The sequence below is a fragment of the Berghia stephanieae genome, chromosome 3, assembly GCF_034508935.2.
Source record: "Berghia stephanieae isolate SIO BIC M18660-M18661 chromosome 3, UCSD_Bste_1.3, whole genome shotgun sequence".
NCBI lineage: Eukaryota > Metazoa > Mollusca > Gastropoda > Nudibranchia > Aeolidiidae > Berghia > Berghia stephanieae.
Window position 1 is genome coordinate 23252434 of NC_088362.1, and position 10474 is coordinate 23262907.

Consider the following 10474-nt stretch of genomic DNA (forward strand, 5'->3'; position numbering starts at 1 on the left):
AAGAATGAATGTCGTTTCTTAGAATGCTAAAAAGAAATAATTCAAAAATTTTAACAGTTTCGCATTAATTTGGCTTTTTCGTATCTGGTTCATCCCGACATAATACCGTTTTGGGACTATGGGTCACATATGTGAATTGTGTTGCTTACGGCAATACGTGAAAGCAACAATGTTGTTTCTTGATATCTGTCAAGGTTAGTTCCTATCAGTCAGTGAAAGCCACATTCGTCGTTCAAAAACCAGAACGTTTCCGCTTTCATAGAATATTATGATATTAGTTGGCTCAAGATAGAGAAGGATGGAAACTGTTTGTATGTGGCCTATACCCTGACCCAGGGTGAAAAAGGCAATGATGATGATGATGAGTAGGTTAACGATTAAGTTCACCCGGGCCTAAACGATAGAATCGACCAACGACCAGATAGAAAACCAGGATCCGTTCTACTGAAACACGACGCCCGGTGATGCGAGTTTAACTCGTTCACCGGGCTTGGTGTGGAGACGTCTGAAGACAGATTGATCCATGGCCATCGTTAACATATTATATATTGATAGTATGCGCTTGGCTAAGAAGCTCATAACATTGCCATCCGGAAGTACAACGGACCAACACACAAAACTATGTGTATCCATGAACGTTTATAGTCGGGTTATTACAGTTCAGTGAGCATTACTCATAAACGTGGATGGCAAAAAACAATAACAAAGACCTGAGTGACGTCATCTTCGAACTAGGTATCTATAGCCTGACACTAGAAACCCTCTAGTATCTGGCAGTTTGACATCATTTTGTTTTGTTTTGTGTAGCGTCTAGTGAGTTGTCGTTAGTAGAGCTCAAGGAAACAAGTTATTTCATTGGTTGAACTGTTATTGAATACAACTCACGATTTGTATTATTTTTTGGCAAAAGACTGACCTTTTGACGTTATTTTTTGTTCAGTGTCAGGCTATAACTTTACGATGGCTACGATTGATCCCGGTTTTCTTCCCAGTTGTTGGTCGGTCGTTTAGGTTCCAGGACCGTTATCGTTAACTTGGTATTATCTTAATTACTCGTCCTACATATTCAAGGGGAATTTTCCATTTCTAACCGTAGGCAATGTGTGTCATAAATTAAATTTATTTTTAATTTCTTTTTTAAATGAAAAAAAAAGAAAAAAGAAATGAGCATTTGTTACCCATCATTTCAATTTGGTATTATCTAGCTCAGTTGGTAGAGCACTCGCTTCACAATCAAAGGTGCTGAGATCGATTCCGGATGCAGTCGATAATATATATATATATATATATATATATTAAAATATATATATATTATATATATATATATATATATATATATTCTTTTTTCTTATGGACCGTCCTGTCTACCCAGCAGTGATTAGGCAGCTGGGTCTGCTAGATCGGGCGGGAATTAGTTTGTGATGATAACCGCCTTGTTCAAAGGGTAGCAACCAATTGCTATTGTCCGTTTCAAGCAATAGAAATCGGGGATACATTTTTTTTTAAATTGAGCTTTCATATAGTGCAATATCCACTAAAAGTGCTAATAGCGCTTTACAAGGGGTCCCTGTTCAGCAGCAACATTTAAAATGAAGGACGAGGCATGGCGTCTGTTAAGCTATATTACGATATTTTTCGGACAGAGACAACGCTGTTAATGGCCAGGTACTCCTTATACACCTGAGTACGATTGGCGAACGGATGTATTGCTTCTGATAATAAATATTTTAAAGTCATCATCCTTGAATAAGTAAAAACATCTTTGTAATCAATATTATCTATACATGAACTAGTTTACACAGCTGGTTAAGGTCCCCTCGTTTTCTTGTATACTTTAAAGTCGGAAGATTCAAAACCGTTAAACTTTCCCGGTAGATCTATTGTTTCAATGACCCTGAAGTGTTCCTTTTCGGTAACTCGGCAACGTGAGAATGCCATCGATTTTAACACCCAGAGATGTATAAAACTCGATTTCCAAACAGTATTATTGTTGGAATAAAACAGATGTCAGAAAGTGATATTATAGTCAAAATGTGACCCCTCGCCTCAAAACGGTATTATGTCGGAATGACAAAGATGCTGAAAATCGAATTTATTTCCAGAAATATCCGACTTGCAATGAGTTTGTATGTTTTATTGAAAAGAATGGATTTTAGTTTCTTACAATGCTAAATAGCAATAATTCAAATTTTTCGCCAGTTTCGCATTAATTTGGCTTTTTCGTATCTGGTTCATCCCGAAATAATACCGTTTTGGGACGATGGGTCACAAATTATAAGAAATTACAAATTATTTAAGTGTTTTATATTCAGAAGTTCATGAGTATGCCGTCGATCTAACCCTCTCCTAGCCAAGCAAATAAAAATCGTCACATTCGTTACGATGCAACCAACAATTTTACCATTCTGATTTCTTTTGTACATAACAAAATTTCAAGATTTTTTTTTAAAATAAAGCTATAGAAACATGACACTGGGTTGTACAGCTTATAATGCTGAACAATATCATGTATAGAATGTTTTTGATTCAGTAAGAAGATTATATTTTTTTTGTGTTAGGTGGGTGTGAAGTTTTGGAGAAAACTGAAAATGGCTAGTAAGGAGAGAGAGTTAACAGCTATACTACATTACATGGAAACGCCGCATTAATAATGGGCAGCTGCTAAAATTAAGCCGGGCAGAAATGACGTGCAATAACTTATTGTCCTGCAAATATTTGTCTTAAAAGTAGCTTCTGTAGAACATTTTCTTAAGGAAATTGGAAGAGAATTCCAAAATAGAGGGAGCAGCATGAGAAAGTAGTAACTCAAAGGAAATATGTACATGCTATAATCTTATATATAATTTTGATTAGCAATACAAACGTTACAAAACAACATTAAAAGTTAAAAGTTCTTATTTCTTCAGATTTTGTGATCTACAAAATAAATCTGGAGGTTAAAATTTTGTTTGCATCGTTACGAATTATAAGATTTACTTATTAAAAATATTTTTTAAATCGAGCTTTTATATAGCCCAATATCCACTAAACGTTCTCAAAGCGCTTTACAAAGGGTCCCCGACCAACTGCATGCAACACGTGTAGACGAGACATGACGCCTGTTAGGCGATATTACAACTTTTTTCGACAGAGACAACGCTGTAGACGGCCAGGTACCCATTTTACACCTGAGTATGGCGAGAGAATGTGAGTAAAGAGCCTTTATCAAAGACTCAATTTTCCGCCGAGCGAGGCTCGAACCCAGGACCTTCCGGTCCGAAAGCGAGTGTCTTACCACAATACCACATATTCACTCGTTATCGTTTGTTAATCAGTTAACTGTCGTACTCTGGAAAGCCACGTATTTTAAAATTTGACCAGAAAACGTGTCCTTCTGTATCGATCGATTTAAATGACCTTCGTCTTGTCAAAAACTCTCAAACTTGGGACCTCGCAAGATAGATCACTCATCTCACGCCCAAAGATTGAGCTCGGGTGAAGTCGATATATTTTATTCTGAACAAATAGTAAAGAAGGTGTTAGTTACACTGTGATGGTTTGTATTACTTGGCCAGAGTGAATGAACGATTTTTTGTATTCACAGTTGGCAATTTTAAAATGATTTTTCAAGTTTACTTAGCTGTATCGAATAATGGAAATTAACATTAATGTTGATAATGCAAAATGTTGAAAATGCAATATCTATATATTACTTCATTTCTTTGTGAATTCATGATCCCCAGTTTCGCTATAATGACAACAAAAGCAGAGTTCATTCGACTATAGTGTAGAACACGAAAACGGGTTGTGCAGCTACAGAACTTCTACTATTACAAAAACAAAATCGTAGAAATAATAAGTCATTAAAACTTATTGAAAATGAAAGTTGATGTTAAACCACATAATTCAAATGTTTTTGAAGTGATATTCAATCCTTGTGAAGTTAAATCGTTGATTATTAAAGATGGCTACAATAGCGACTACAATTTTTATCTCCCAAAATTACCATATTTTTTTTAGATTTTCAAGGAGGCAGGTCTGCACTGTCATACTCTGGAAAAACCCATATTTTAAAATTTGGCCAGAAAACTCGGCCTTCAAAAATAGATTGATTTAAATTACCCTCATCTTGGCAAAAAAAACTCTCAAACCTGGGACTTCGCGAAGTCCCAGGTTTGAAAGTTGTTTTTTTTTTGCGAAGTCCCAGGTTTGAGAGTTTATTTTCCAAGATGAGGGTCATTTAAATCGATCGATATTTGAAGGACGAGTTTTCTGGCCAACTTTTAAAATCATATGGTTTTTCCAGAGTACGACAGTGCAGCTATCTCGTTCAAATATGTAACCCTTCGTCTCAAAGCGGGATTATGTCATAATGACCCATGTACTGAACCAGTTAACTGCCATTCAGATTTATCTAGGGCAATATCCACTGAACGTGCTCAAATCGCTTTACAAAGGGTCCCTAACCCAACACAACACGTAACATGCAGAACGAGACATGACGCCTGTTAGGCGATAATACCAATATTTTTTTTCCGACAGAGACAACGCTGTTAACGGCTAGGTATTCATTTTACACACGAGTACGGTGAGAGAATGTGAGTAAAGATCTTTTTCTTAGGACTGAACTATACGCCGAGCGAGGCTCGAACCCAGGACCTTCCGATCCGAAAGCAAGTGTCATTCCACAAGACCACATAAAAAAGTAGTCTTTAAAAGTCATCCTGCCATGGAGCCGGAGTTTATCCCGGTTTCTATAGCGTGAAACGGAGTATAGCAATTGTTTGCTACTCTTTGGATAGGACGCTAGTCTAACAAGACCACATAGCCGCAACCAAAAAAAAAACCGCAACTCGTATTTAAAGATTTGACCAGAAAACTCGTCCTTCAAATATCGATCGATTTAAATGACCTTCATTTTGGTCAAAAATTTTTTTTTTTTGAAACAAACTTCAGACCTGGGACCTTGCGAGGTTTTCCTTAAATCCCAGGTTTGTGAGTTTTTGCCAAGAAAAGGATCAATTAAATCGATCGATATTTGAAGATCGAGTTTTTGTAATTTCAAAAAATTAAATGAACAAAAATATCAAAGTCGTATACAAATAAATTAGAAAACCATTGCATGCACTATTTAACCAGGACCATTTAACATCACTTATATTATCATAATACCTACACTTGTATTTTTAAGAGGTTGATTGCACAGGGTATTTTTGAATGAATCTTGTTTGCAGCATAATTACACACTGTTTACGATAGACTGGGACCATTGGGTACAATTATAAATATAAGGCAGCTTGTTGCATTAAAAAAAAATTCCACCCTCTGTTTATTTCTTCCTCATAACAATCTAGATCTAAATGATTAGGAATATATTTCGTGAATTTCAAATATAAATACGAAACATCTCGAGAAGTATTACAATTCAAAGCCAAGACGCTCTGCTACAAAATATGTTGTCCCTATTTCTTCTTCTTCTTCTACTACTACTACTCTACTACTACTACTACTACTACTACTACTACTACTACTACTACTACTACTACTACTACTACCACTACTACTACTACTACTATACTACTACTACTACTACTACTACTACTACTATACTACTACTACTACTACTACTACTACTACTACTATACTACTACTATACTACTACTACTACTACATACTACTACTACTACTACTACTACTAACTACTACTACTAATACTACTACTACTATACTACTACTACTACTACTACTACTACTATACTACTACTACTATACTACACTACTATACTACTACTACTACATACTCTACTACTACTACTACTACTATACTACTACTACTACTACTACTACTACTACTACTACATACTATACTACTACATACTCTACTACTACTTACTACTACTACTACTACTACTACTACTACTACTACTACTACTACTACTACTACTTACTACTACTAACTACTACTACACTACTACTACTACTACTACTACTACTACTACTACTACTACTACTACTACTTCTTCTTCTTCTTCTTCTTCTTCTCCTTCTTCTTCTTAGCAGTAGTAGTTCATGGGCCCATCGGCTTTCAAGGACTACTTTTTGATATTTATGGAAACAATTTCATTTTCTATCAGCCATTCATCCCAATATGATACTGCTTTGAGGTAGTGGACAAACAAATAAAAATGTCATTTTGTTGACATTCTTGAAATTGCGTGAAAGTTGTTTGAAGTAAGAAATGCACAGAGCGTAACGCATAAATAAAACTGTTTATGATCAGCCATGCTGATCATAATTAGATTGAATATGTAATCTGTGTATACATCAAAAGATGAGACAGACAGACATCCCAACATCCATAACAACAATAGTAACAGAAAGCAAAGAAGAAGAAGGAGGAGGAGGAGGAGGAGGAGGAGGAGGAGGAAGAGGCGGAGGAGGAGGAGGGGGAGTGGGTCGGACAAGGAGGGGGAGAAAAGACGGAAGAGGGGAGGATGAGGAATAGAAGAAGAAGAAGAAGAAGAAGAAGAAGAAGAAGAAGAAGAAGAAGAAGAAGAACCTGAGCTTTTTTTTTTCAACCTTGAGCTTTTATATAGAGCAATATCCACTAAACGTGCTCAAAGCGCTTTACAAAAAGAACCTGACCAACAGCAACGACATAGACAACGCTGTTAACGGCCAGGTACTCGTTTTACACCTGAGTACGGTGAGGCTCGAACCCATGACCTTCCGATCCGAAAGTGTGTGTCATACTACTAGACCACATAGCTGCACAGCACGCTTACGTTCCCTGACGCAAAATATTTAACCGAGTACATTGCGATAGAGTCCACATTCAAAGAACCATTGAAGCAAAAGAAATCGTGAAAAGAAATCAAACAATTAAAATGTACATTATGAAATTTCTATTTACTTGCGTTCACTAACGTTAAACAATTGACCGAGTTTATGTCATTATTTGTTATCACTTAAGAATCCATCCCAAAAGAGGAAACTAGGAAGACCAATGTCAACCGGGATTAGGAGAGACCTTCTGGTAGAGCTAGTGAGGTCTGGGATGTGCTGACACGAGATAGAAAGCCTGGCCAACGACAAAAGAGGATGGAAAAGTTTCATCGGTGATCCATACCCACTGTGGGATGAGGACTGAAGAGAAGAATAAAACTAAAAGCATTGTTCTCGAATGTCTTTGTTCTCATTTACTCAACATAAAGAGCCCATCCCTTGTCACAAATGTCTGTAGGTTGGGAACATTCTACAAGACTGCAAATTAGTCAATGTAACTACCATTTATGAAGAAAGATGATAAAAACGAAGCTGAAAATTGCAGACCTATTACTTTAATGTGTATTTTATGAAAAGATATGGAATCCATTCTCAAAGTGTTTCATTTTTTGTTGATCAAGGGGATGATTAAATCAACCTTTTTTGTACATCAAAGCTTAATTTCACTTTTACTTTTAAATATTTTTTACAGCTAGTGAAGTTGAAAAAGTATGACAAATTTGAGAAAAGTTGCTGGATACCTTTCCCAAACACCTGACCATAGCTTCATGAAAAATCACCCAATTTACTTCAAATAAAGATTAAAATGCTCTGGGGAGCATATTCTTTCAGAAAATGCAAAATAATGCTAATCCATAATTTTCACCTTCCGACTGATTTTGTCATGCACTGACTGACACGACGATGACATTTGGAATGATGAAAATATCATCATTCCTATATTCTGGCATTGAATCCAACAACTACTATGGAAAGGATTAGGGGTTCAAAATTAAAAGGATTCTATAATACTATTAAACAACCAAGTAAGAATGGCTTCAGCAAATAGTAAGCGACTGACGTGGCTCTTTATTGTGGTGGATGATTTTTTAAAAATATTATGAACAAAAGACCCCGATAGACTCGGCTGCACGCGTTAAATTATGAACACGCCTATAGACTTACCTGCATTGTTCAAATTATAGAAGATATACACGCTATCATCACATTCATAATTAATATTATAATTATTACTATTATCATCATCATCATCATCATCATCATCATCATCATCATCATCATCATCATCGTCGTCGTCGTCGTCGTCGTCGTCGTCGCCGTGACTTTGATAGGAGGTCACAATTTGGGTGTGATCCCGGAGTATGGGCGGTGGACGAAATTGGGGAATGAACCAGGGGCTATGAGAGGGTGACACAATTAGGAGAGGGGGAGGTTAACTTGGTCTATGGAAGGCGGATACCGATGGAGAGTAAGTCCAAGGTTGAGAAAGAAGACACCCAGTGGAGAGTGAACACGTGACTATCTGAGGTTGACACCATTGAGGAGTGAATATGGGGCTGTTGGAAGTGGACACCAGTAGGGAACGAACCCAAGACACCTCTCCAAAAGTCTCGAGTTCAATCCCCACTGGTGCCCTCCTCCCATAGTCCCTGATTCACTCCCCACTGGTGCCCACCTCCCATAGTCTCTGGATGACTTCCCACTGGTGCCGACCTCCCCTAGTCTCTGGCTCAATACAATACACATTGGTAATTTCATTCCAGAGTCTCTGGTTCAATCCCCACTTTTGCCTACCTCCCATAGTCTCTGGTTCAATCCCCACTGGTGCCCACATCCCATAGATTCTGGTTCATCCCCACTTTAGTGGATTTCGTTAGATTTCGGTGGATTTCGGTATTCAGCAGTACCAGTTAAAAAGGCATCCATATCAATAGCTTGACAGGCGTAGCAACTCAAGAGATCACAGAGGAACCATCAACTGTGAGTGGTGCTCAGGATCTGTAGGCTGTTTACTCCTGGTGATAGGCAAGTACTTAAGGTGGCTATGGCTCTTCGGTTCACGGTCAGCGGTTGGTTTCAGGGCCAAAATATACATTATTTTTTTATTTTCGAGTCAAATATAAAACAACTTAAATGTTTATTCGACTATATATATATATATATATACGATAACTGACTTAATTTTCAAAAGTGTACGTATGCACTGTATGTTGATTGAAGAACTGAAGGCTCGTATTATAAGATAATAGTTAAAAAGGCATCCATGTCAATTATTGACAGCTTGACAGACATAGCAACTAGAGGTCACAGAGGAACAATCAATTGACGATACTATTGTTATTATTTTATTCTCGCTTAGTAAAGAGTTGACTAAAGTGCCACTGTCACTGACAATGAGAAAACCCAGGTCATGGCTTTGTGTTATTGGGCGAGGCAATTGACACGCATTGCCAAATTTTGATTTACGTTCAATGAGTACCTGACTAAAGGTAGGTAGTGATGTATACTGAAAGAGTTGCCATTGTCAAAAGGTGGTTAAAGCTAAATGGAGTCAAAATTGGTACCATCTTAGTCTGCTACTGAAATAAAAAATACGGAAAGATCAGAAAATTGTGGAGCGCGTTGTGTAAATAATTTGGAGTCGTCTACTGAATATTGTTTGTTATATTTTCTTTAGTTCAAACCAATTTTCTCAAAGTTACACATACGCCAGTGAGTTCTGATTGATTGAATGAATCAAAAAAAGAAAAAATAGAAATAAGATTAATGAATTCATCTTAAGTGAACAGATAATAAGAATGAATGAATGAATGAATGAATGAATGAATGAGCGACCTGTAGAGCAAGTTTTTAGCATCAGTACTAGCCCTATATAAATACTTTTTAGATTCATATTTGTTACTGTTTTTGCCAGACTGAGTTGTGTATTTGAACGAATTGCGTCCGTATGACTAATCTCATTTTGTTTTTAAATGCCAATCATTACATTCTTCTTCTTCTTCTTCTTCTTCTTCTTCTTCTTCTTCTCATTCTTCTTCTTCTTCTTCTTCTTCGTCTTCTTTTTCTTCTTCTATTACTACTACTACTGCTACTACTACTAATACTACTACTACTACTACTACTACTACTACTACTACTACTACTACTACTACTACTACTACTACTACTACTATTACTACTACTACTATTACTACTCCTGCTGCTGCTACTACTACTACTACTACTATTACTACTACTTCTACTACTACTACTACTACTACTACTACTACTAATACTACTACTACTACTACTACTACTACTACTACTACTACTACTACTACTACTGCTACTACTACTACTAATACTACTACTACTATTAATATTACTACTTCTACTATTTGTCCTATTAACTGTGAATAATCCAAATTATGTGAAATTCATTACCTGGTAACCAGTGGCTTTATATTCATATCAACGAGGGTGGGGTTTTTTATGGTTACTATTACACTTAAATGACATTGGCAAATAGCGAGGAAAGGGTATGTAATTTTTTTAAAGAAGAAGAATATCGTAAAAGGAGGAAATTAAATCGAAGGAGGAGGAGTGGGTAGGAGAAGAAGAGTGGGGAGGGGGTAGGAGGAGGAGGACGGAAGTGGGGAGAAGAGGGGGGAGGGGGAATAGTATGAAGAGAAAAAGGATAAGGAGCAGGCAGGAGGTGATGGGAGAAAGA